General features: G+C 50.9%; 1 protein-coding gene across 2 annotated transcripts in view; it reads left to right on the top strand.

Annotated features, from left to right (window-relative positions):
* PTH1R (parathyroid hormone 1 receptor) overlaps positions 1-23,171 on the top strand; it is a 123,310-nt gene that overhangs the window by 38,678 nt on the left and 61,461 nt on the right. The window contains exon 1 of one of the 2 annotated variants that reach the window (XM_044425189.1): positions 1,444-1,510. The exons of the other annotated variant lie outside the window; for it this stretch is intronic. The gene's annotated coding sequence lies outside the window, so the exon portion shown is untranslated. Of the gene's footprint in view, positions 1-1,443; positions 1,511-23,171 lie in introns of those variants that run through there. 2 annotated transcript variants of the gene reach the window in all.

The raw sequence follows: 23,171 nt of genomic DNA, 5'->3' as shown, positions 1-23,171 counted from the left end.
TCAGCAGTGCGGGTTCCCAGTAATAACCCTGGAAGCAAACTGTTCAATTAACACACATGGAGCGATGAGAAGAAATATTTTCTCCTCGTTTAAGCCTCTGGTGATGAAATTAAACCTGCTGATGGATTCCAACCCAGCACTCTCTCCCTCTAATCCCCTGCTGAAATTTCTTTGCTCAATTTGCAAGTTGTTCTCGAAGGAAGCCTGCATGGAGCGTGTCTCCTAATATACATACACATTTGTTCTGCAAGCAGCTTTCCCTGATGGAACCTGCATTTGTGCACTGTTCTCCCCCAAAAGGTTTGTTCTTGTGAAGGCGGCATATAAATGGAAATACAATGTTCAAAGACACGTGTGTGCACGTTTTTTGAAAGTGTGGCTATTGACGCAGAGCTGAGTTTTGGTTCACGGCTTGATTCAGGAAGGGTAATTAAATGGTCTTGTCTTAAAATGCAGCGAGAGCTCATTTCTCCCCCGTCCTGAGCTGCACAATGTTCTTGCTTCTGCTCCTCAGACGGCAGGGAGAAGTTTGCAGCACACACATGGAGGTTCCTCATTTTATCGAGCATTTCTCTTACCGTTCTCCTTGTTGCTGCTGGTTTGTGCCATCAAGTCATCTCTGACCTTGGTGACCCCACGAAGGAGACCCCCAAAACGCTCTGTCCAGGACAGCCCTGCTTAGCTCTCGCAAACCCAAGGCTGGGGCTTCCTTGGTGGAGTCCACCCATCTCCTGTTTGGACTGCCTCCTCCTCTTCTGCCTTTAACTTCCCCTGGCGTGATGTCTTCTCGGGGAAGTCTTGCCTTCTCTTGATGTCTCCAAGGAACGGCAGCCTCAGTTTTGTCGTTCTTATTTCTAGGGAAAGCTCTGGCTCCAGGACACATCTGCTCATCTTTCGATTGGCCCTGGGGCATTTGCCAAGCTCTTCTCCAGCACCATTTTGGAATGGTCCATTTTCTTCCTGTCCACTTCCTTCACAGTCCAGCTTTTACACCCATCCATAGTGATGGGGAATGCAAGAGTGCGGATGATCTTGGCTTTGGTCTTACACTTGAAGATCTCACCCAGTTCCTTCAAAGCTCAGACGTCTTCAGATTTCTTGGCTACAGTCTCCCTTTGAGTGGATGTATGGAGTCTGTTAAGGGACTGCAGATGGCGCAGTGGTTTAAACTGCTGTGCTGCTGGGCTGGTAGATCGAAAGGTCGCCGGTTCGAATCTGCACAACGGGGTGAGGTCCTGCTGCTCCGTCCCAGCTCCTGCCCACCTTGCAGCTCGAAAGCATGCAAACGCAAGTAGGTGAAAAGGTACCCCTTCGGTGGGCGGGTATCACCGTTCTTGCACCTCGGTGTTTAGCCATGCCGGCCACATGAGCACGGAGACCATCTGCGGACAAATGCTGGCTCCCTCGGCCAGGAAACGGAGATGAGCACCGCCCCCGAGAGTCAGGCATGACGGGACTTAACGTCAAGGGGAAACCTTTACCTTCACCTTTATGGAGTATGTAAAGTCTGGTATGTGAAGTCTAGAGCCACAGTCCCTCCCCGATTCCTCCAAATTAGGCTTTGCCATGATGTAACCTTGTTCCAAAAAGCGTTCTGAGGTAAATCGCTTCCTTGATGGCGTCCATCCATCCCAAGTTTATACTCTTTTCGGCGCCAGGCCAAAACCTTTTTATTTAAACAGTATTTTAAAATGTAATAGTTTTTAAGTTTAGTTACTCTGTTTGTTTTGTGATTTATCATTTTGTTCTGTTTTATTATGTATTGACATTGTTGTTTTAATTGTCTTTTTAAATACTGTAAGCCGTCCTGCGATCTTGTATACTAGGACGGCATGCAAAAGCTTCAGATAGATAGATAGATAGGTAGGTAGGTAGGTAGGTAGGTAGGTAGATAGATAGATAGATAGATAGATAGATAGATAGATAGTTGGTCTTCTCTTTCTTCTTCTACCTTTGACTTTCCCTCGAATGGAGGTCTTCTCCAGCAAGCTTGCCTTCTCACAATGTGCTTGAAGTCATTTGTCTTGTCAGTTTTGCTTCCAGGGCAATCTCTGGCTTGCTTTGCTCGAGGACTCGTGCATTCATCCTTCCATCGGTCCAGGGCCTCTGCACAGCTCTCCTCCAGCACAATGTTTCCAGCACGTCCGTTTGTCTCCTTGTCCCCTTTCTCCCTGTCCAGCTTTCCCCCCCAGACACAGGGTCAGAGCTGCAGTGGCAATGACTTGGCCTCCAGTGAAGCCCATCTCCGGGATGCTGCTGGCCCCTTTGGTAGGATAACAGTTCTGTCTTCTCATTAGAACTTCTCGCACTGTTTGATACTTTCAGCCTGCAAAGGTTAATGCCCTACCCAGGGGGACCCCGGCTGCTCTGCTAAGAGCAGAAATGGGGGGTCCCTTCTCTTAGGACTAGTGCACATTTTGCTATAATAAAGTATCAGAACAGGAACAGTCCCCCCAGCCTCTATTCATTAGGGCATAAATCCTTCAATCTCTTACTACCAAAAGTCCCTAAACAACCCCAGGTTCCTTAATCCCGTCACTGATAGATATTCCGCTCCCCACGTTCCTAGGGGCTACAGTTGATCATTCCTATCTTAGGGACTGGATATACCACTCAGAAGCCCTAATCCACCGGCTTTCAGTTCTGAATTCCAAGGCTGCTCTTTGGTTTAAATTATTTAAACATGACCATTTAAGAGCTAATTACTTAGTTAGCATCCCTAATTATAGCCTTAGGGAGGCCTTGACAGCCCTTCGCGTCCAAACCGCATGTACAGCCCTCGTTTCGGGTCGTTATTCTCATGTCCCAGTGGAGCAGTGCATCTGCATCTGTGCCTCACTTGACGTGGAGAACCTCTTGGATTATTTAGTTATTTTATTTATTTAAAGTTTTTATATGCCGTCCCAATACTACAGGTCTCTTCAAAAAAAACAAAAAGCAAAGCAACCATAGACAACAAACAACACACCACACACTGCATCCGATAAATGATGATAAAAACAAGGGTAAAACTAATTAACTGTTAAAATGTTGGGAAAATAAGAAGGTCTTTGCCTGATGCTGAAAAGAATAGCGTGATGGCCCCAGGCAAACCTCCCTGGGGCTCGTGTTCCACAGTCGGGGTGCCACCACCAAAAAGGCCCTTCCCCAATGCCTTGCTTTATATCTTTCGCTGTTCTTTATCCTGTGAACCCTGAGGGAAAAAATTGACTAGCATGCTACCTGTTTTTAATGCTTATTCTGATTCCGAGAAATTCGTGTTCTTGTTATTTATTTATTTATTTATATTGCGATTTATATCCTGCCTTTTTTCTACAAAGGGCTCAAGGCAGCTTACATCCTTCTCCTCCTCCGTCTTATCCCCACAACAACAACCCTGTGAGGTAGGCTGGGCCGAGAGTCTGGGACTGGCCCAAAGGCACCCAGCTGGCTCCATGGCCGAGCGGGGACTCGAACCCGGATCCTCTGAGTCCCATTCGCAGGCTCTTAACCACTGCGCCACCCTGGCTCTCCAAGGTGTTACCAGGTGCTGATGCATATGTGTCTTACAGAGTTGCTCTTTTTGCTCTGGCAGCTGGAAAGATAAGAGCCAGGGCAGCTGTGAAGGGGGCCCAGCCCTGATTTATGGCTGAACGTTGTTGTTTCTAGTATTATGTCTTGCTACGCCTGATTCGTGATTTTATTGTTAATCCATTGTTTTGCTTTATATATTTGTAATGGCCTATGGCTAAATACAATAAACTTACTACTACTACAAGGGTTAATATGCTACTTGCAGTCCTGCATTTTTCCTTTCCTCTGTCTCAGCCAAGGAGAGAGGCATGTTTTAAAAGTGAATTCACCAATAAAGAGGACAGATGCACTTTTATGGCTGCAGAGGGAAAGGTGGAAGAGTCTCCGAAACCAGGCGAAGGCAAGCAGAACTTCCTGTGTCCTTTGCGCAGGGGCAGGTTCAGCTCTCTAGACGCAGGGCCATGGCCAAGCTGACACCGTTCGTACCCCAGTCTCGATTGTGAAACATTGCTTGAAGCTGGATGTTTGCGCGCAACTCGCCTTCTCGACACGGCTGGTGCCACTGAGATGTGCCGGGCGCATATTCTGAAACAGTCATTGAGAAAAAATTGCGAGCTCACAGACAAACGGATAAGCCCAAATTGGCAGTGCCGATTGCCAAAGTATTTGGCTCAGGAATGCTCCAAAGCCCTTGGAGGAGTGCCCGAACTGAGCAAAGCCAGATGCAGCTGTGTTATCAGCTTGCTTTCTTTAATTCCCCCTGGAACAAGCACGGTCGTTTCTCCGGCAGCTCCAGGGAAACAACACAACAACTGAGAGATCCACTTTGGCTTCGTTTGCAGATGTCTTGGGATGCAGAGCAGGAGTGGAATCACTCCCCCAAAACTCTCTGTGCGTGTTTACATGGAATATGCGTTCTAAGCAGGAATATTTGATACCTCTGTTTGACATTTGATTAGCTGGCGTGCGGTGGGCCTGAAGAGTTTGTGATGCTTGGCTTGCAAGCCTCGGACCTTGAAGTTGCTTAAAAGATTGGATTTGCCGGTCTGGGAGAGTTCACACTGAAGTTATGACATGTGGTGGTCGACCTGCAGCCGTGGCCGATAGTATTGGCTCTGTGGTGCGCAATGGCATCAGGATGTGATGCAGCTGAATCAAGCCACCTCTTCAGGGGAATGTCGCATTTAGAGGCAGGGGAAGGGGCGCATGGCATTGCTCCCCTTGTTCCTAAAGGCTGTGTTCTGGTGGGGATTCTTTGCAGCCGCCTTCTCCGCTCAGCTCGCTTTCTGGTGAGTTTCGTCCCAGTAGGGAGGGATATAGAAACAGAGAAACAGCACGAGTCAGAAGGGGTCTCTGAGCCATCTAGTCTGACCCCAGCCCCAGCCGGTTATGGGCAGTCACACTAATGGTGAACGAAACTCAACTTAAGGCTGGAAGAAGGAGAAACTGAAGCAGCTTGGCCACAGCGCCCAGTTTCCCTGATGGTCTAGGGATGCTTTAGGCACCGTGGTTTCGGCAGCCTCCAGTGGCTTTGGATTACAATCCCCTTTCACCCCAGCCAGCATGGCCAGTAGTCAGGAAATACGGCAGTGGCATTTCAGTATGCCTGGAGAACACTGGATTGCCCAGCCCGGGCCTCAGTGACCCTGGAGCCCTTGCGGCCGAACTGCTCTGCTGGAACTATTACACTCGATCTCGCTTCTGTGAGCGAAGGCCAGCTTGGCATCCTCTGGGCTTGCATTCTGGGCCTCGGCTTCCACCAGAGCAGCCGGCCCGGCTAGCGGTCCGGAATGCCGGAAGCCGCAGAACCCTGTTGGGCAAGGCCGGCAGAAGCCAGCACCGGGTGGCCACTCAGTCCAGCCCTCCGCAGCCGGGCATCAGGCTGGGTGGCCTTTTGGTGCCCTCCTGTCCCCGGACATGGGCGTCCTCTCTGCCACCCGCAGCCCATTTCCTGCAGGTCCTTCTGACTCTGCTAGTTTCCACAATTAAGATGCCACTGTGTCTTCAGCTGCCATCCTTGGTGGAGGACGGGGGGGGAGGCTGCTTTCCTGTTTTTGAATGTTTCCTGTTTTTACCGCTTCTCTGCTCGTTGCCACATAATTGTGCTCCGGGTGCCCTTTGCAGAGCAAACTGGAATGAAGTGGATGTGTGTCTCCACCACCCTGGCCACCTGCCCCCTGTTTCAAGGAACGGCTGGTCATTTCGTTTTAATGTTTCACCTGGCTAAGTCAGGAACAGATCCTTGAAATAAGGAACGGGGCCCACCTGAGCACCCCCCCCCATGGGCTCCAGGTGGGCACCAATTTTGGGGGCACGCCAGGACAAGGTGCCAGGACTTGGACAAACCCTGTTCGAATCCGTCCCTTCAGCGTCCAACGATTTTGTGCTCTCGGCCCAGTCCTGAAACGTGAGCTGAGCCAAGAGGAAGTCTGCAAACACTCACGGGGCCCCCGGCTAGGAGTGGCTGCAGGATGCAAAACTGGGAGGTCCTGGGGATCAACCTTCTTCCCAGCTTTAAGGAAGCAAAAAAGTGGGCAGGGGGGGGGGTGGAATCCAACAGATTTGCTGTGCAAAATGGATTCTTCACATGTTCCAAATCATGGGTAGTGAAGACGCAAGAGCAGGCTGTAAAAGAAAGGCAGGGCCTGTTTGGGGTGGGCCCCAGCATTTGCCCTAGCATGACAAACACGGCTTTGCTCTCCAGCGCTTTAGCCAGCACCCCCAGCTGGCAGGAGTTTCCAGGGATCTCTCCCTATTTATTTATTAGATTCATATCCCCCCTTTTTATTTTTTAGTTTATTTATTCACATATTTATATGCCACCTATAACTGCCAGAACAGCCTCCTTAGGCAGCTCACACAATAAAACAACGTAAAGCAGTTAGAAAATAAAATCGTAATACATAAAAATAATTATTGCTGGCCGCAAAGTTGCATCCGACCCATCGCGACCCCATGGACAACATTCCTCCAGGCCTTCCTGTCCTCCGCCAAAAATAATATATAAAAATAATACAGTTTAATAAAACCAGTAAAGGTCCCTCAGCACTCACAACAGGCTTTGAGATTAAAGAATTTCTTTAAAAGGTTCCTTATTTAAAAAATCCTGATGGAGAACGCAAAGCAGCTCACAGGATTGCCCACAACGACCCTGTGAGGTAGGCTGGACCGGATCGCCCGAGTCCCCGTCCCACGTCTTACCCCCTCCACTGCACTGGGTCCTTCGGCCCTCACCTGTAGTCACCTATGCACAGTCACCTGAACCCTCAGCCTGACGCCCCCCCCCCCAGTCGACCTGCCGCTGTGGCCCTCCGCACCACGAAATCTCCCCCGGGCTGCAGAAGTTCCCAGGGGCCGTTTCCGGACTGGGCATGCCTGCTCCATTCTGGGGATTTCTCCTGGCACCAGATATAATGCCAGATTATTCCGTATCCACACGGAGTGGGATGCCCCATCCTCCATGGAGAGGCTTCTCGGAGACAAATGAATGGACGCATTTATTCACGGAGGCACGGGAAGGAGGGAAAGCCATTAGGCCGGGTGGTGACAGCACGCCCCTGCGACGCTCCCGTTGCGAAAAGCAACCTCCTCCTTTGATTAATAACGAGCGCAAGAGTTCCTGTCAGTGATTTTTCTTGACCAAAAAAAAAAAAAAAAACCCAACCCAAAGTAGTCCTGCAAAAACAGCAAGAACAGCCTTGGAGAGCAGAGAGCATGGCTTTACGGGAAAATGGAGATATAAATTTCTCTTTGTTTTTCATGGCCAGCATTCGCTTCTCTGCTGTCCCAAGAACACCCCAAACCCATTTTTATAGGCAGAGCAGAAAATGAAGACTGTAACCAGAGCCCTATTGAATCTTCGTAAGAGACCATCAAGTCCAACCTCTGCCTATTTCTGATTTATTTTAAGTGTTTTCACCCTGCTCTGCAGCGGAAAAACGGATCTTGAAGAGGGTTGTGGAGAACGGCAGGGATTCGGTCCCTGCCTGCAGGGGTGCTGTTTAAAGGCACGGCACAAAAGGAAAAGCGATCGTGCAGGAGAAGGAAAGAAAGCAAACTTGGGCACCGGAGTTTAGATTCCCCCCCACCAGCGCTGTTCCAAGCGGGGGGAAATGAAACTTCCCCTCCACACAGACGAGAAAGTTGTTTGAGTCCACATTGCCCCCAATGTCTCCAAATCCCAAGTCTGCATCCACCACTTCACAAAATGCATAATATAAAAATGTGCGGCTTTCTCAAGAGCTTGGCAAGAGGCAACGGATAGGGGCGGGCTTGGGACAGGGTTACGGCAGCCTTCCCCAACCTGGCGCTCTACAGAGGCTTTGGGCTCTTGGGATGTTTTACCAGAGACTTGCTGGCTGGGGATCATGGGGGTTGAAGTCCAACACATCTGGAAGGCACCAGATTGGGGAAGCCGCCGCGGAGCCTCGCTTTCCCATCTTGGCCGGAGTCCGGGAGCCCTGCGGCACAGGTGGGTTTTCGGGGCAGCGGCCGAACGCCCCCCACCACCTCCGAAGGAGAGCAAGTCGGGCACCCACTTGCACTGGGGGGTCGGAGGGGCTCCGCAGCCGCTCCGGCAGCGTCTCGGCCACGAGATGCCTGTTACATGAGCACATTCCCAAAGGCCTTTGTGCTTCCCAGCCGTGTCCATCGCGGGCCTCTGACCCCGCGGCTATAATAGGCAGGTGACTGCGCCTGCATGCCGAAGGAGAAACGCCGGCTGGCTGCAGACGACCCCGGGCCCGCAGGATTCGTGCGCAGCCGGCGGCGGCCGTGCGCCAGAAAGGCGAGGAGCTCCGCTGGGCCGGCCGGGAGCTGCGGGGAATGTTCACCTCTCGGTCACTGGTGCGGCTCCAGCTTTGGGGATGACCCAAAGGCTTTGTTATCTCACAGCTGTTCGGCGGGAGTTCGGCTCCATTTCTGGCCGGCCAGACCTTCGCCCTAAAACGGGACTCATGTGACACCTTGAAAGAATTCCGGAGGGGGCCGTGCCACTCCAGCAGTTCTGGGGAATTGCGCTTCGGGGGCCCGGGCGGTGAGCTCCAGCGGAAAGCCAGGACTGTCGCAGGACATGCTGTGCCCGCCGGCATCTTGCGAGTGGAGCAGAGCGATGTGCGAGCGCCGTGCCTGTTTCCGCATCAGCCTGATTCCAGAGGCCCCCTTCCCTTCCCTCAATACACTTATTCCGTAGACCGGGTTCTGATGCTCCCACCACATCGTGCTCTCCTCGCTGATGCTCACAGAAAAGCAGAGAGCTGGGAAACGCCGCACAGCAAAAGCACATTGTCTGCAGTATGTTACCCACAGCTGGCGATGCAAGCTGGCTGGGGATTTTGGAGGTCGTAGTCCCCAATATTGCTCCTTTGCACAGCACAATGCTCCACTGTGGAATCAGCCACCCCAACTTGTAACAGTGGCCAGCCCCTGGAATGGTACACAACAGAGATCAGATGCATTCATGCAGGACAAGGCTGTAGTCCTCATGGTTGTATGCTACCTCCAGTATCCGAGTTGCTGGGGAACTTGGGCAGTTGGAGTCTTGTCCCGCTTTGTGGGTTTCCACAACGGTGTGCGGAATGCTTCCCTGCATTGCCCAGGGGAGGGGAAGCATCTTGTCCGGAAGGATGAAAACTCAGAGAAGCTCTGGATTTGAGTGGGAGGAGAGGCAGAGGCAAAGCAGGGCTGACCTGGGAGCAAAACAGCAGGGGAGATGACCCAGTGTATCTCCATTTAAAGCTCCTAATGCCCGGAGTGAAGCACCACGAGAGGCATTGCAACTGTCTGGAACAGCAGGAGAAGCTGCCATGAAGCTGCAGGACCCCCAGATGAAGGGAAAGGAGCAGGGTCAGGGCAAGGGGGCTCAGCCGTCGGGGGGTTGGGACCCTGAGCATGATGTTCAGACCTTGAGGCTGGTCCAGCGGGGCGCTTCCTGCGATCACTCTTTCGGTCTCAAATAATGAGCACTGTAGTATAACTCCAGCATAGTTGTTGTAGACTGTGTGGCCTAGTGGTTAGAGTGCTGAAGTGGGACTCAGGAGGGCCAGGTTCAAGCCCCACTCGGCCATGCAAGTCAGGAGTGACTTCGGGCTGGTCACTGACTCTCAGCCTGACCTACTTTTGAGAGACTAAGTTGGGGAGGAGGACAGGTGGCATATAAATGCAATAAAATTCCTTGGAGGAGGGCAAGTGGATATAAAGGCAATAATGAATTTAACAAATAAAGAGCAGATTATAGTTTGACTCAGAGAGAAGGCTTTGTCCTTTCAGTGTGGTTTATTTCTGAGCAAAGGATTTCTGGACATTCATTTACTGCTGCCGTGACTCCCAACTTTGGCTTCCCTGTGGTGTGATGTATATCCCATCATCCCCAGCCAGTGGGCCCAATGCTTAGGCTGATTGGAGGTGTAGTCCAGTGGCATCTGGGGATCCCAGGCTGGGAACACTGTCCACTCCATCAAAACAAATTTAGAAACAAAGGAGAGATGGCCAATTATTGGAGACACGGTCCAAACAATCAGGGTTGCCCTATTTCAGTACAGATGCATGATATGATTATAGCCTGTGAACTCCCACTTTTGCGGGGAAGTCATCCCAAAGTGATGCCTTTCGTGTTTTGGAATTCAGGAAAATCCATGATTTTGGGAGAGGAGAACCTTCTTCCGGGAAAAACTCTGTATGCAAATATGCCCAAACCTCTCTTATAAGATCCTGGCCAATCAAGGATCCCAGAGCAGACAGAATGTGGCTCAGTGCAGCTACCCAAGCTGTGTCTGTGAGAAAAGTAAACTGGGAAGGACAAATACCAGAGAAGGCAGTGGACTTTTTTTCCAGGGTGCTCCCCCCCCCCCAAAAAAAATCTGAATGGAGTAAGATTCTTTTATGCCGCTGAAGGTGTTTGCAAAAGATTTGCAAGGAGTTTTAACTAAGCTCTTGCATATCCCGACAGTTCCACCACCTAGAAGCGTCAGCTCACACGGCCCTGTACCAAGCGTTCGCCATTGAAATTCCTGCTGGGAATCTTTTGTTTCCAATAACAAAACGGACAGAATCTGGACAGGTCAGAGATGCTGGAAGATGAGAGAGTTTGCATTCCCAAAAGCCCCCAAAGGTCATCTTTCATCCATATATCCCACGCCCCTCAATGTATGCAGTGCTCTCCATGGACACCCCGGCATGCAATTCACCACCTCTTCCATGCGGCTGATCAAATGGCCTGTTTCATTCCAGCCCTTTTCCCATAATCTCCTGGTTCTCAGAATGGCGCAAAGGGAAGACAAGGTTACTAACGGGAAGGACTGAGAAAGCGGAGCTTGATTTCCTTTGGATAACTGCAGTGTTTACATCCCCTTGCCAACAGCTAGTTGATCTTCTCTCCTGGAGAGGAGCGTCTCCAGATGTTTGACTACAAAGACATCCTAGCGGAGAAGGTTTCTCAAATGCTCCCTGGTGAAAACAAGCCCATAAAATCTGGCGATGCTGGTAACAGACAATAGAGATAATGTATCATAGTCGCACCAGGAGAAAGGCTCCGCAAGTGAAATTCAATGAGGTTGTTAAAAGTCAATGAGGACCAGGTGCTTGTGTTATCGGCATCTGCTTAAGCAGATACTGACCCTCCTTAAATAATTCCAGACTTGGCTTCTTTCTGGATTACCTTCATCCAGCCCTGACTACCAGGAATCAGTGAACCCAAGAATGTGTATGGACACCGAGGCAAAGTTTCCCATTTTCTGTTGCTTCGGAGACCGGCTCCTGGCTTTCTAAAGATGCTTGCTTTTCCGCTTAGAGACAGAAACATAGGAACAGAGCAAATCAGACAGAAGGGGTCTCCTGGGCCATCTAGTCTGACCCCCGGCTCCATCTTCATGTGCTTACCTGTTTCTTGGCTGGATAATCCAGATGGTTGTCATAATAACAAAGTCAAGAGGGCAGGTGCAATATGATGATCGGGGTTCATCACCTTTAGGATGACCTGCTTCCCCACCACCACCTTAGCCAATTAGAAGGTTGCAAGTAGGGTCGCTTCCATGAAGTCACATAACGTACCCTAACGCACTTGATAGTTATTCAGTTACCTCTAATGCAGTTTAGTGGAAGGTCAAGGGGACTGCTTTAATATTTTGTGTGGTCATTTAACAAGGAACTCCACAACATCTGACCACAGTGGGAAAGATCCTGGTTCCAGAATCCTGGCTCTGCTTTCCATGGGATGCAGGGCAAGATTCCATGGGAAGAAGGTTCTTTTAGCAGAAGGAACTCCTGGCTGGGGGTTAGGGTTAGGGTTAGGGTTAGACCTGCCATTGTCTCCACATCCAAGCTCAACCCATTCCGTAGGGCCAGCGTGGCGTTTTTCATGGGGCTGAGGGAGGGGCTGCCAAGGGAAGGAGAGGGCAAGGAATGCCACTTCCGTCAGTGAAGTTGCTCTGGTGCAAATCTGGATCCAACCCAAGGTTGCCGGCGGAGCGTGGCGGAGCCTTCCATCATCAGCGCTGGCTCCAGATTTGGGATGGCCCTTGAGCAGATCCCTTCAACAGATCTCCTCGCTCGGTCAGTCCACCATCTCACCACCACGGTCACCAGCTGCGCCGGCTCCTCCTCCTGGTCATCACTGATGCCACTTGAGCCATTGGGTGGGTTGTCCATGGCATCCCCTGCTCCTCGCCAGCCCCACCACCCTTCTCTGGGCCAGGGCCAGGGGCCGGTGAACGAGCAGGGAGGAAGAGGAGGAGCAACTCCAGCAGCCCCCTGTCAGGGAGCCCCTATGGCATCACGGACTCTGCTGGGTGTTTGACCACATCAGTCCTGCAAGAGACACCGCCAGACACAGAAGTTGGCCTTCCATCAGGTGCCTCCGTCAGACCACCTGCCATAGAAAGTCCAGTGGCGAACCAGATCTCCTTTTCAAAGATCCGTATTCCACAAGGGGCAAATGCCATCTCCCACTGTGACGCAGAAACTTGCCCCTTCAGAAGCACTGGTCTGTTTCTGTGCCGATTCTATTGATATCCCACCATTTGTCCTGCAAGGAATCCAGGGTGGCTTGCATACTCTTCCTCCAGCCCCTCAGGGAGAGAGTTGGAGAGCCCATGACTGGCCCAAAGCCATCGCGAGTTTCATGGCCAAGCAGTGTTAGCTCAACACGCTCCTGAGTTCCAGTCCAACATGCAGACTTCTAGAGAGAGAGAGAGATTAAAAGAAAAAGCAAGCATCTTTGAAATTCTCCTCCTCCTCCAGTTGTCCAGCCCAAGCCCAGTTTTGAGATAAAAACCTTACAGAGTGCAAAGATGGACATCCCAGAAGCCCCTGGCGTAGATGGTGCCCACCTGAGCCCTCCTGGAAGCGCCCCCCTAGTTCTCCAGCCTGGATACCATCACGTCGTCCACATGACGTTCCCAGAAATGCAGGTTCGTTGGCTTTGCTTGTCTCACGGATCGGCAAGTACAACCGTCGCCGCAGCACATCCTGCTGTTTCCACAGGCGGCGGAGGAGGCTGTAAATGCTGATGTGCCATCAACAGGTGGAATTGCACCCCCAAGCATGAACCCCGAGCCATCCTTTCACCTCCCGCCCTTGGTGCCGGGAGAGGCTGGGCTCGTCCGGAGGCCCTTCAGCACCTGACCCAAAATGCCGAGCGAGGCAGCGGGGAGAGTCGTGGCACGAACGAGATGGGGCTGGAACAAGAAGAGGCGAGGGATCGGGGCCCGGTCTTCACTGGGGATTGCAGACCCCTGTCCCCACCCAGACCCCTGTCCCCACCCCAAGCCACCCGCTTCATTCTGTTTCCGCCATGATACCCTGGATAGCTTCAGACCAATTGTGTCACAACCTTGTTGTGTGCTGCTTTTTTCCCACGGGACATATTTCGGTATGTGCTAAACTTGTGGTACCGTTGCACAAGGGGGGAGGCGTGGGCGGAGGACGGGAAGCGGCCTGCAAGAGGAAATGTCTATTTCTCTTCCGTGGCTTCCCTGCCTCCCCTCCCCTCCTCCCCCCTTCCCTTCCCCAACCAGCCCAGTGAACCGGAGAGTCCTTGTCCTTCCAACCATTCAGTCTTGCAATGTCTTTTCGAGCCTTCTGGATCGCTCAAAGAACAACTAGCTGAAATGCATGTCTACTCGGCAGTAAATCAGATGATCTTCCATGGCGCTTTCTTGCGAGGAGGTTTGCATGGGAAAGGAGTTGCGCTGGTGTAATTTTGGGTGAAGGAGGCCAGGAATGCTGGTCCTCGTAGCTTTTCGCGTGGGAAGAGAGCAGCCATGAAGGCCAGCTTCGCAGTGGCCTCTCCCCTTCTTCTCTGCATTTTTTTTTTTACGGAAGGGTCCAAAGAAGCTGTTTTCTTTTCCCCTTTCTTAACAAAAATTGCTCCTTCACACTTCTGCTTGCCTATGGGTCACAGCATGCCCTTTCCAGCTTTTGCTGCTTCTTCAGCGATGGCTTTTGTGAGCGACGCCAAGATCCATTTTCTGCACAGTGGAAACCGCTGCTTTCTTTAGCCTGCACCCAGCTTTGACGAATGCATTTTGCACAACTACCATGGCAACTGTGGGGCTTCCCCATACAAAGCAGCTCCCCCCACCCCGATTTCTGCAGCAGCCTTCCCAATGCAGCCCACCCGGCGGCAACTGTGTCCTCTTTTTGGCAACAGGTTACGAGAGCCCTTTTGGCAAGATTTTTAAAGATTTATCCCCCGGAGGCTTGAGAGAATTGCCCATCACAATTTTTGTTTTTTTTGTTTTTGTTTTTGAACAGGATCATGCTTTGCTGTATGTTTTTAACTGTTTTTAATGTTTAATGTGCCTTTACTTTTGTGATATTTGCATTATATAGTTTTTATAGATCATTGGAAACTGCTCAGAAAGCTTCAGCTATGAAATCATACTGAGGATAATAATAGGTAAGAGTGCAGATTTCCCCCAGATCAGACCCCACATCTCCCCATTCAGACATCCTCTCAGTTGAGATGGTTTCACACATACGGGAGGTCATTGAGGCCCCATCGGTGAGGGTGTTCAAAGATAGGCTGGACATGCACATGGTGGGCATGTCATGAGCGGAGCCGGCTGGAGCCGGGGGTCAGACTAGATGGCCTGGGAGACCCCTTCTGACTCGCTCTGTTTCTGTGTTTCTATATGCCAGGAGAAACAAGGGGTTAAGAGTCTAGGGCAGTGGTGGCAAACCTCTGGCATTCCTGCCACAGCGGGTATGCAGAGCCCTCTCTGTCGGCACGTAAGCCCAGTCGCCCCAGCATCGCCCCAGCAGCCGAGCATCGGATAACAGCGCACATAGGGGTCATGCGCATGCTTGGAAAGGAGTAGCGGCGCCAGCCGATGACGTCACGAGCCGCAACTCTTCCGAGCTTTTGCACGGCCAGTCAGTGTGCTGCTAAAGATAGATATATATTTGCTTGGGCTGGCTGTGAGGTGTTTTTTCTAAACAAAAACCTCAGTATTCAGGTTTTATTGCAGAGTTGGCGCTTTGCAATCAATAAGTGGGTTTTAGGTTGCAGTTTGGACACTCGGTCTCTCAAAGGTTCGCCATCACTGGCCTAGGGAGACCAGTGGCCGTTTTGCAGGTACTGAGTCCCTGGGCGAGGAATTGTCGCGGGCAGCGTCGTTCCAAGGCGCAGCTTAAGAAGCTGCATGATGCCAGATTGCACTGGCTGCAAATCAACCTGAATTTGCCGGAAAGCAAGTAGAGAAATATTTATCCAGGCATTAAAATACTTCAGAAGGCTATTAGAAGTCAATCAGAAACAGAGACAGTGGGAAATTAAATAGAAAGAGTCCAATTATGTATTTAGGGTTAAGCCAAAACTGTTTACTGGGCTTTTTTAATGTTTTCAGCAGAGGTTCTTGTTTTGAGGCATTTTGTTTTAGTTTTATTAAGCTCCGTTTTGCAATGAATTTTCACAATCAAAAACATGCAGTTATTTTGGATTGGCTCACTTATTCTCAGTCTCCGCTGATTCACTTCCCACAAGTGATGTCATCACATGTCCAAATGCTATTGGCTATGTAGCACCGTGATGTAATCTTACTGGCACAGGATCCCTGACAGGGTGAGATCACCCATGTGACAGTTCCAAAAAGGAGAAAGAAGCCAGCAGCAAAGCACCCACCATGGGTAGAAACCGGGCCTGCAAATTAGGTTGGGAAAGGTGAATGTTTGCATGCAGCAGGGGTGTCTAACATGCCAAAATTGGGATTTAAAACGAGAACATCCATACTGGAAAAATGTTTTTAAAAGGGCACAGTCCTATGGCAGTTGTAGGTCTTTCTTCTGTCCAAACTGCCTAGGTGCTTTTTCTGCTCAGCAGTACAGAGGAAGGATCAACCGTTCAAAATATGCGCGCCCCTATCTCTGCAGCTGCACTTTAAAAAGAATGAATAGACATTATTTTCATCATTTTAAAAGGGTGGTTTGCAACTGATTTCCTGTAAGGTTAAGGCTGGAAAGATGTTAAAATAAACAAGCTTCCCTGTGCCAGCTGGACTGGCTGGAACGACAGTAGCGAAACCGGGAGTGGGAAATGCGCACCCGGCTGCCTGGAACTGAAAGGGAACTTGGGCCCGCATGCCAAGCCAGGAGCAAGCAAAGATTCCTGGGGAAGGAAGGGGCTGGGAGACGGGGAGGAGAAAGCGTGCCGAGGGATCAGAAGTCGGGGTGCGCGGGGCCGAGCAGGGCACAGTTCGCCCCCTGGCCGGGCGAAGGCCCAGGCCTCGTCACGATGGCGATGCAAAATTGGTCATCGGCTCACGCGTGTGAAGGCCGGAGTTGGCGCTGGGTTGGGATCCGGGTGTGGGAGGGTACGAGCGTGGGTTGTGGCTGAACTGTAGGCTGTGTTGTGTGAGGCCAGCCTTGCTCAGAAAGCATGAAGAGAGCCCGGGGTCGGTTGTGCAGCGTGCGTGGTTGCAAAGTGTTGCTGGTCGGCAAAGCCATGTTCACACGACGGAGCCGGCCCATCTCAGCCAACGCTGCGTCTGGACCAGGTCCATCTCACATGGAGTTCTGACCCAGCAAGCAGGTCTGAGTAAGACCTGCTTGCCGGGTCAGGCTGGAGTCCTTCCAGCCCTCCAACTCCCATCATCCTGGGCCATTCACCATGCTGGCCGGGGGAGGTGGAGTTCTGCATTCCAGCACCTCTGGAGGGCAGGTAGTTGGAGAAAGGCTGCTTTGATCCAACATCCTGCTGTGGACTGTGATCAGGGTGCCTCTGTGGGCACTCGGGGCAGAGCATGAAGGCCTCCAGGAGGCACACAGGGGTAGACTGTCCCTGAACGTGGAGGCTCAGTGATGCTGTTGTGATAGCCTTCTCCGTGAGTCCGAACGTTGATTCTTATTTTTCCGCTGTCTCTGGGCACGGTGCTATGCATACTGAGTCAGGAAGTCTTCCAGTGCTGTGCCCATCGAGAGCAATTCCGTGGTGCCTGAGGGACCTTAGGAAGCAGTGGAGTTGCTCCTCCAAGCCAGACACAGACCTCCAACCTTGGAGGCCGCAGTTCCCCTGGACTCAGATTATCTCGGCTCACATCCTCACCTCTCGGCGAGGGGAGTGGATTAGATGGTGCAAAGACCCAGCTGCATGACATGAGTTTTCCAAGGAAGGACAGGCCGCCGTAGGAAATTCTAGGGTCCTCTGGGAATGAGACTTCAATGGCAGAAAGCACAGGTCCCATTCCTAGCGTGTGTATGTGCACGCGCGCGTGCGTTGCGTTGTGTTGCGTTGCGTTGCTTTGCGGCAGTTGGATGCTGAGAGCTGAGAGACTTCCAGGGAGCAGAAGGTGGAGTCTTCCACCTTCTCTTCCGACAACACACGCCGTCTACGAGGTACACCAGGCTCTCTTCCAGTAAGCCATTTTAGGGTGTCCTGCACTCTTCTCAGAAATAGCAAGGATGTCTGTCAAAAATCTTCTCCTGATGCAACTGCTTTGAGCAACTGCAATAGGTAGGCAAGGGAATTCTCGTTCTTTCATCGGCTGTGTTTGCGTTTTGCTGTGCCTGACACATTGCCAAAGAGCCTGGCAAAAAAGCCAGTCTTGTTCTGGAGAAAAAGCCCCGTAAACAAGATCACATCTGACCTCTGCTTAGAGACTTGGGAGTTACGCTCACGGCCACGAGAATGGCCAGGGAGATGGAAGTGCCGAAAGCGATTCTCGGAATTATCTCAGGACCTCCTGCCGATGGGACGGGACGCCGGAAGAGAGGAGGGGGAACGGTGGTCTGCACAGCCGATTTGGCCCGCCCTGGACAGAATCACCATCCCGCGGTCTTCGCCCTGGCCCCGCTGTGTGTCTCTGTGTTGTGTCACGTAGGGGAGAATCGGTCTTTGAGATGCTCTTTTGCAAATTGCTTTGCCAGGAAGGGAGCAAAGGTTTAAAGCCCGGCGTCAGCAGCCACCGGCATGGGAGGGTGGGGGTGCGGTTTCCATGAAGTCCACGTGAGACGGTGACGGCAGACGCGATGCAGAAGAAAGCGCATGCCGCTAACTTCCGCTCCTTCGGCGTATCCGTGTCACGTGAGGCAGTGGGCGACTGGCCCGAGACGTCTCCCACCATGGCTGGGAAAGGAAGACTCGACTGTCACAGGGACACAACCCCCTAAGAGTCAGGGCAGCCAAAAGAAGGACTTCCTCACCCAGCGCTTCCCCGGGAAGGACTGGTGCCCACGGACTCAGATCGCCAAAATCGGGCTGCAATGCATCACGGAGGGTAACGCTACCCCTGGCTGCTAGTCCTCATGGCTGGACGCTATCCAGAGCCACAGAATCAGTTTCTGGACACTCAGTGCTAGTGTCAGCCTTCCGCAGCCTTGTGCCTTCCAGAGACGCTTGGACTGCGCCTCCCAGAACTCCCACCCAGCAGGGCCACTGGGAACGGTGGTCCGATTGCCCCTGGAGGCCACCAGGCCGGAGGAGGCCGAGTCACGCAGCACAGTAGCAAAGAGGCCACAGTGCAGGTGGGAGTCCTGGCCGCAAATCATTCCTGCAGGCCCGGCCCAAGACATTTGTCATCGGGAGCAGGACAAGAGTCCACACACACAGCTGAGCTGAGCTGCACAGCTGCCCAAGTTAGCACCTGAAGCAGAAAATCTCACACGCACCTCTTCCCTCCCGAGCAGTAAAAATGCGACCCTAATACATTACATAGCTAGCAATGATTTATCCCTTCCGTGGCAAAAGCATCTGATTTGCATGTCAGAGATGCTTCAAGGTCCATCCCAGCATTTCCAGGTACGCACCGGGGAAAACCCCTGGCTGAATGTGCAAAGCGGCTGGGGTTCAGTAAGTCGGTGCAGATGACACGGTAACTAACTCCAGAGCTAAGAAGGGGCTGAGTGGGTTACTGTTGAACTATGTTGATGCAATATATACCGTGTTTCCCCAAAAATAAGACCGAGTCTTCTATTAATTTTTGCTCCAAAAGACACACTAGGGCTTATTTTCAGGTGCTGTCTTACTTTATTCATGTACAAAAGTCTACATTTATTCATGTACAAAAGTCTACATTTATTCAAATACAGTCATGTCATCTTCTGGATCATGGTCATAACTTTCCAAATCCTAAATTGTTTTGCAAGGGACATACGAAATGTGTCTGCCTGGTTGATGATCTTAACGGGCTTATTTGCGGGGTAGGGCTTATATTACAAGCATCCTGAAAAATCATGCTAGGGCTTATTTTCCAGTTAGGTCTTATTTTCGAGGAACCAGGGTAGATGCTCAAGTTGCCTGGATTCACCAATATAACAAACTGTGGCGCACGACCCATAGTTCACAACTGAACGGCCAACCACAGGTTGGCTTTATGGGTTCCTGGTTAGCAAGCCATGGCTTCTCAGCAGAGCTGGGTTCTGACAATACAGTAAGCCATGTTTTAGCAAGTTCAGCCACAGTCCACACCCAACTCGTACGCAACTCTTCATGTGGCCTGGGGTGAGTTAGATAGACCAGTCCCCATCTGAATCTAGGGCAACCTTCACTGTCCCTGTTTGTGCCCCTTCCTGACTTCCAAATTCAGATGCCTCATCCTACAGCCCCTGGTCACATGCCCTCTAGGCAGCTCCAGTAAGTCATATAAAAGGGGTGATCTCTAGGGCCGCTCTTAGCTTTGCAACATTTCTTGGCCTTTAGGAAAAGTGGCATCAAGCCTCATTCTGGTCCCCGCAGGCCAGGGAACTGAATTAAAGTATTGCATTCCCATAACAACTGGTTGGTCCAAACATAGAGGCTGGAGGACTAGAGCGGCTCAAGCAGTTGCCACTCTTGCCAGAGGACTCTGTGGTAGTGGAACACCAGGACCAAGGAAACCAGGACCTTGGGTTCAGCCATGGTGGTGCAGAGAAACCACAGAACAAACCATTGTTTCTTATCATAGTTTCTAAAGACCAGGCTTACCATGGTGACATACCATGAATAGGTTCAGACAGCATCCCAGAACAACAATGGTAAAAAAAACCAAAAAAACCACCCAAATTTTTTTACACCAGTTGTAAAAAAACGCAACATGTTGCGTTATCTGAACCCAGGCAATGGATGTTGGGGTGTGTGTTAGGTGAAAGCTGGAAGCAAGTGAATATTGTAGTGGTCTTTAGGTTTCTGAGACAGAATATTTCTTCAATGTCCTAGAGTATTGGCACTGTTGTATCCAGAAGGAGAACCTGTCACATGGATTGCTCTAGGTTCAGGCGGATGGTGGGGTGGAAATGAACAAGGTCCTGGTGGATTTTCCTCAGCTCCTCCTCTCCTTGAGTCCAGATAATAATGGTGTCATTAGTGAATCACAGGCAGAGATGAGGCTTTTGGAACAGAAGTTGACATTTTGCCTGGCGGTTTTCAAAGGAAGGACTCCGCTAACGTGCGTGAGAGAGGCAGGGAGACTGAGAAATAGCAACCTGAAGCCGTAGATAAGAGAGGCAGCTGGAATCAACAGCACTTAGCCAGAAAAGAGAAAAGCAATAGTTGCTCGGTGGATTTGTAAATTTCCTGCCATCTTCGACCAGGGTGGTAGCATGTTTACAGCATGTCTTTCTTTAAAAATGCATTCTGCTACAAACCGTCTTCATTCTTGCATTCTTGTACAAGGCTTCATCCTCTGAACTTCAAAGCCCATGTTTCAGTGCAGCCAAGTACCTTGGGCATTTCCAGAGCTTCTTGGGGCCTGTAGCAAAAGCAAGGAAGTGTTCAGAGTAGGCTAACTGACCTGTAGCCAGAAGCCACAAAAGCACGAGCGGAGGGCTACATTTTCCACCGAAATGCACAGCTCAAAACCAGGAATCCAGTGCTTGCCAGCAGGGGCTCTGATGAAACCCAGGGGAACCCTGGCAGTGAAGCCGGCTCAGTGTTGCTGAGAATTAGTTTCACTGATGCTACTCTTCGGATTGATCTTCACTGCAGCAGAGCCTAGAATAGGAGCTCCCATGGGAATTCTCAGTCTGTCGTTCGCAGAGCTTCCGATTCAGAAACAATGGGCTCGGAATAGCATGTTTTTATTTATTTATTTTTGGATTTATATCCTGCCTTTTTCCTACAAAGGGCTCAAGGCAGCTTACATCATTCTCCTCCTCCTTCTTATCCCCACAACAACAACCCTGTGAGGTAGGTAGGGCTGAGAGTCTGTGACTGGCCCAAAGTCACCCAGTTGGCTCCATGGCTGAGCGGGGACTCGAACCCGGATCGCCTGAGTCCCAGTCCCTTGCTCTTAACCACTACGCCACACTGGCTCTCTCATATGTCCAAATGCATGTGTCAGTGGCCAATTAATTATCTTTGTAGCAATGGGAGGTAGTGACAGATTTTATTTTCCTGGACTCCAAGATCACCGCAGATGGGGACTGCAGCCAAGAAATTAAACGACGCTCCTGGGGAGGAAAGCTATGGCAAATCTAGACAGCACACTAAAAAGCAGAGACATCACCCTGCCGACAAAAATGCGTATAGTCAAGGCTATGGTTTTCCCAGTTACAATGTATGGCTGTGAAAGCTGGACCATGAGGAAGGCTGAGCGCCGAAGGATTGAGGCCTTTGGATTGTGGTGCTGGAGGAGACTCTGCGAGTCCCTTGGACCGCAAGGCGACCAAACCGGTCAGTCCTAGAGGAGATCAACCCCGACTGCTCTTTAGAAGGCCAGATCCTGAAGCTGAAGCTCAAATGCTTTGGCCCCCTAATGAGAAGGAAGGACTCCCTGGAGAAGAGCCTGATGCTGGGAGCAATAGATGGCAAAAGAAGGAGGGGACGGCAGAGGATGAGGGGGCTGGATGGGGTCCCTGGGGCAGTCGGTGTGAGCTTAGGTGGACTCCGGGGGGCTGGGTCATCTCCAGCACGTAGGACAGGACTGGTCTGTCAGTCTCGTTGCTCCATCACTTTTGGATCTGTTCATGTTTAAATCTGTTCCTTCGTGCTTCAGCTTCAGTCTGTGATTTTCTTTAATCGAGGCACGAAGTCTTATTCATGCACACAATTAAAGGTGCCTTTGACTGCATGTTTGAAGTGTTATCAGCAGCAGTCTGGCTATGCTACATTTCGGGCCAGCTTTTTTCCCCTTTTGCAAGAATCCAGGCTGGTTCACAAGGCTTCTTTATATTTATTTATTAGATTTTTATCCCGCCCCATTAGCCTTAAGGCTCTCTGGGTGGGTTGCGAAGTTTAGAAATACACAGTGAAAATACCACTAAAAATGACAATTGAGAGAGCAATAAAATTTGAAAAGCCAGTAATCAAAGCCACACAGTTGTAAAACTTCTGTTCCTCCTTACTTTATCCTCTCAGCAGCAGCCTAAGCGAGCTTGGAATGGCTTCGGGGTGAGAGGAGCTTGGCAGTCGGAGTGGGGCTTGGGATCTGGGAGATGCTGGTTCAAATCTCTCCTCGGCCTTGAAGTTCACTGGGGGACTTTGGGCCAGGCACTCGCTCTCAGCCTAGCCTACCTCACAGGGTTGTTGTGAGGCAAAAAAGGGATTGAAAGACAACAGAAGTCCTTTTCTTCATAAGAAGGAAGGAGGTGGGATATGCTCTGGTAACTTCCCGATCGGACTGCTGTAATGCGCTCTATGGGGCTGCCCTTAAAGACGGTCCGGATACTTCAGCTGGTCCAGCATAGCTGCCAGGTTGTTAACAGGGACCGGCAGTATGAACACACAACGCCGGTCCTTTTCCACCTACACTGGCTCCCAGTCGAAGCCCGGGCCCAGTTTAAGGTACTGGTGATGACCTGGGAAGCCCTAAATGTCTTAGGACCTGGTTACCTGAAGGATCATCTCCTTCCATATGTGCCTGCCCGGCCCTTAAGATCTGGGGCAGACGCCCTTCTCCGGGTGCCCTCCTTGAAGGAGATTAGGAGGGTGGCTACCCAGAGAAGGGCCTTCTCTGTGGTGGCCCCCAATCATGGAATTCGCTTCCTAGAAAGTTTCGCCTGGCGCTGTCACTTTATTCTTTTCGGCGCCAGGCCAAAACCTTTTTATTTTCCCAAAGTTTTAAGACCTGACTGTTTTAAGTGGGGCTTTATTATGAGTTGCATTTTAGGACACTGTGTTTTATTTTAAAAATTACATTTTGTATTGTTAAACCATCCTGAGACTTCGGTAATGGGACGGTCTAGAAAAAGTTTTAAATAAATAATCAATAAATAAATGCAAAATACTATAATAATCATAGATTGCAGGGGGT

The sequence above is a fragment of the Varanus komodoensis genome, unplaced genomic scaffold (genome assembly GCF_004798865.1).
Source record: "Varanus komodoensis strain SLA01 unplaced genomic scaffold, ASM479886v1 scaffold15, whole genome shotgun sequence".
NCBI lineage: Eukaryota > Metazoa > Chordata > Lepidosauria > Squamata > Varanidae > Varanus > Varanus komodoensis.
This window is presented reverse-complemented; position numbering and strand designations above follow the sequence as displayed.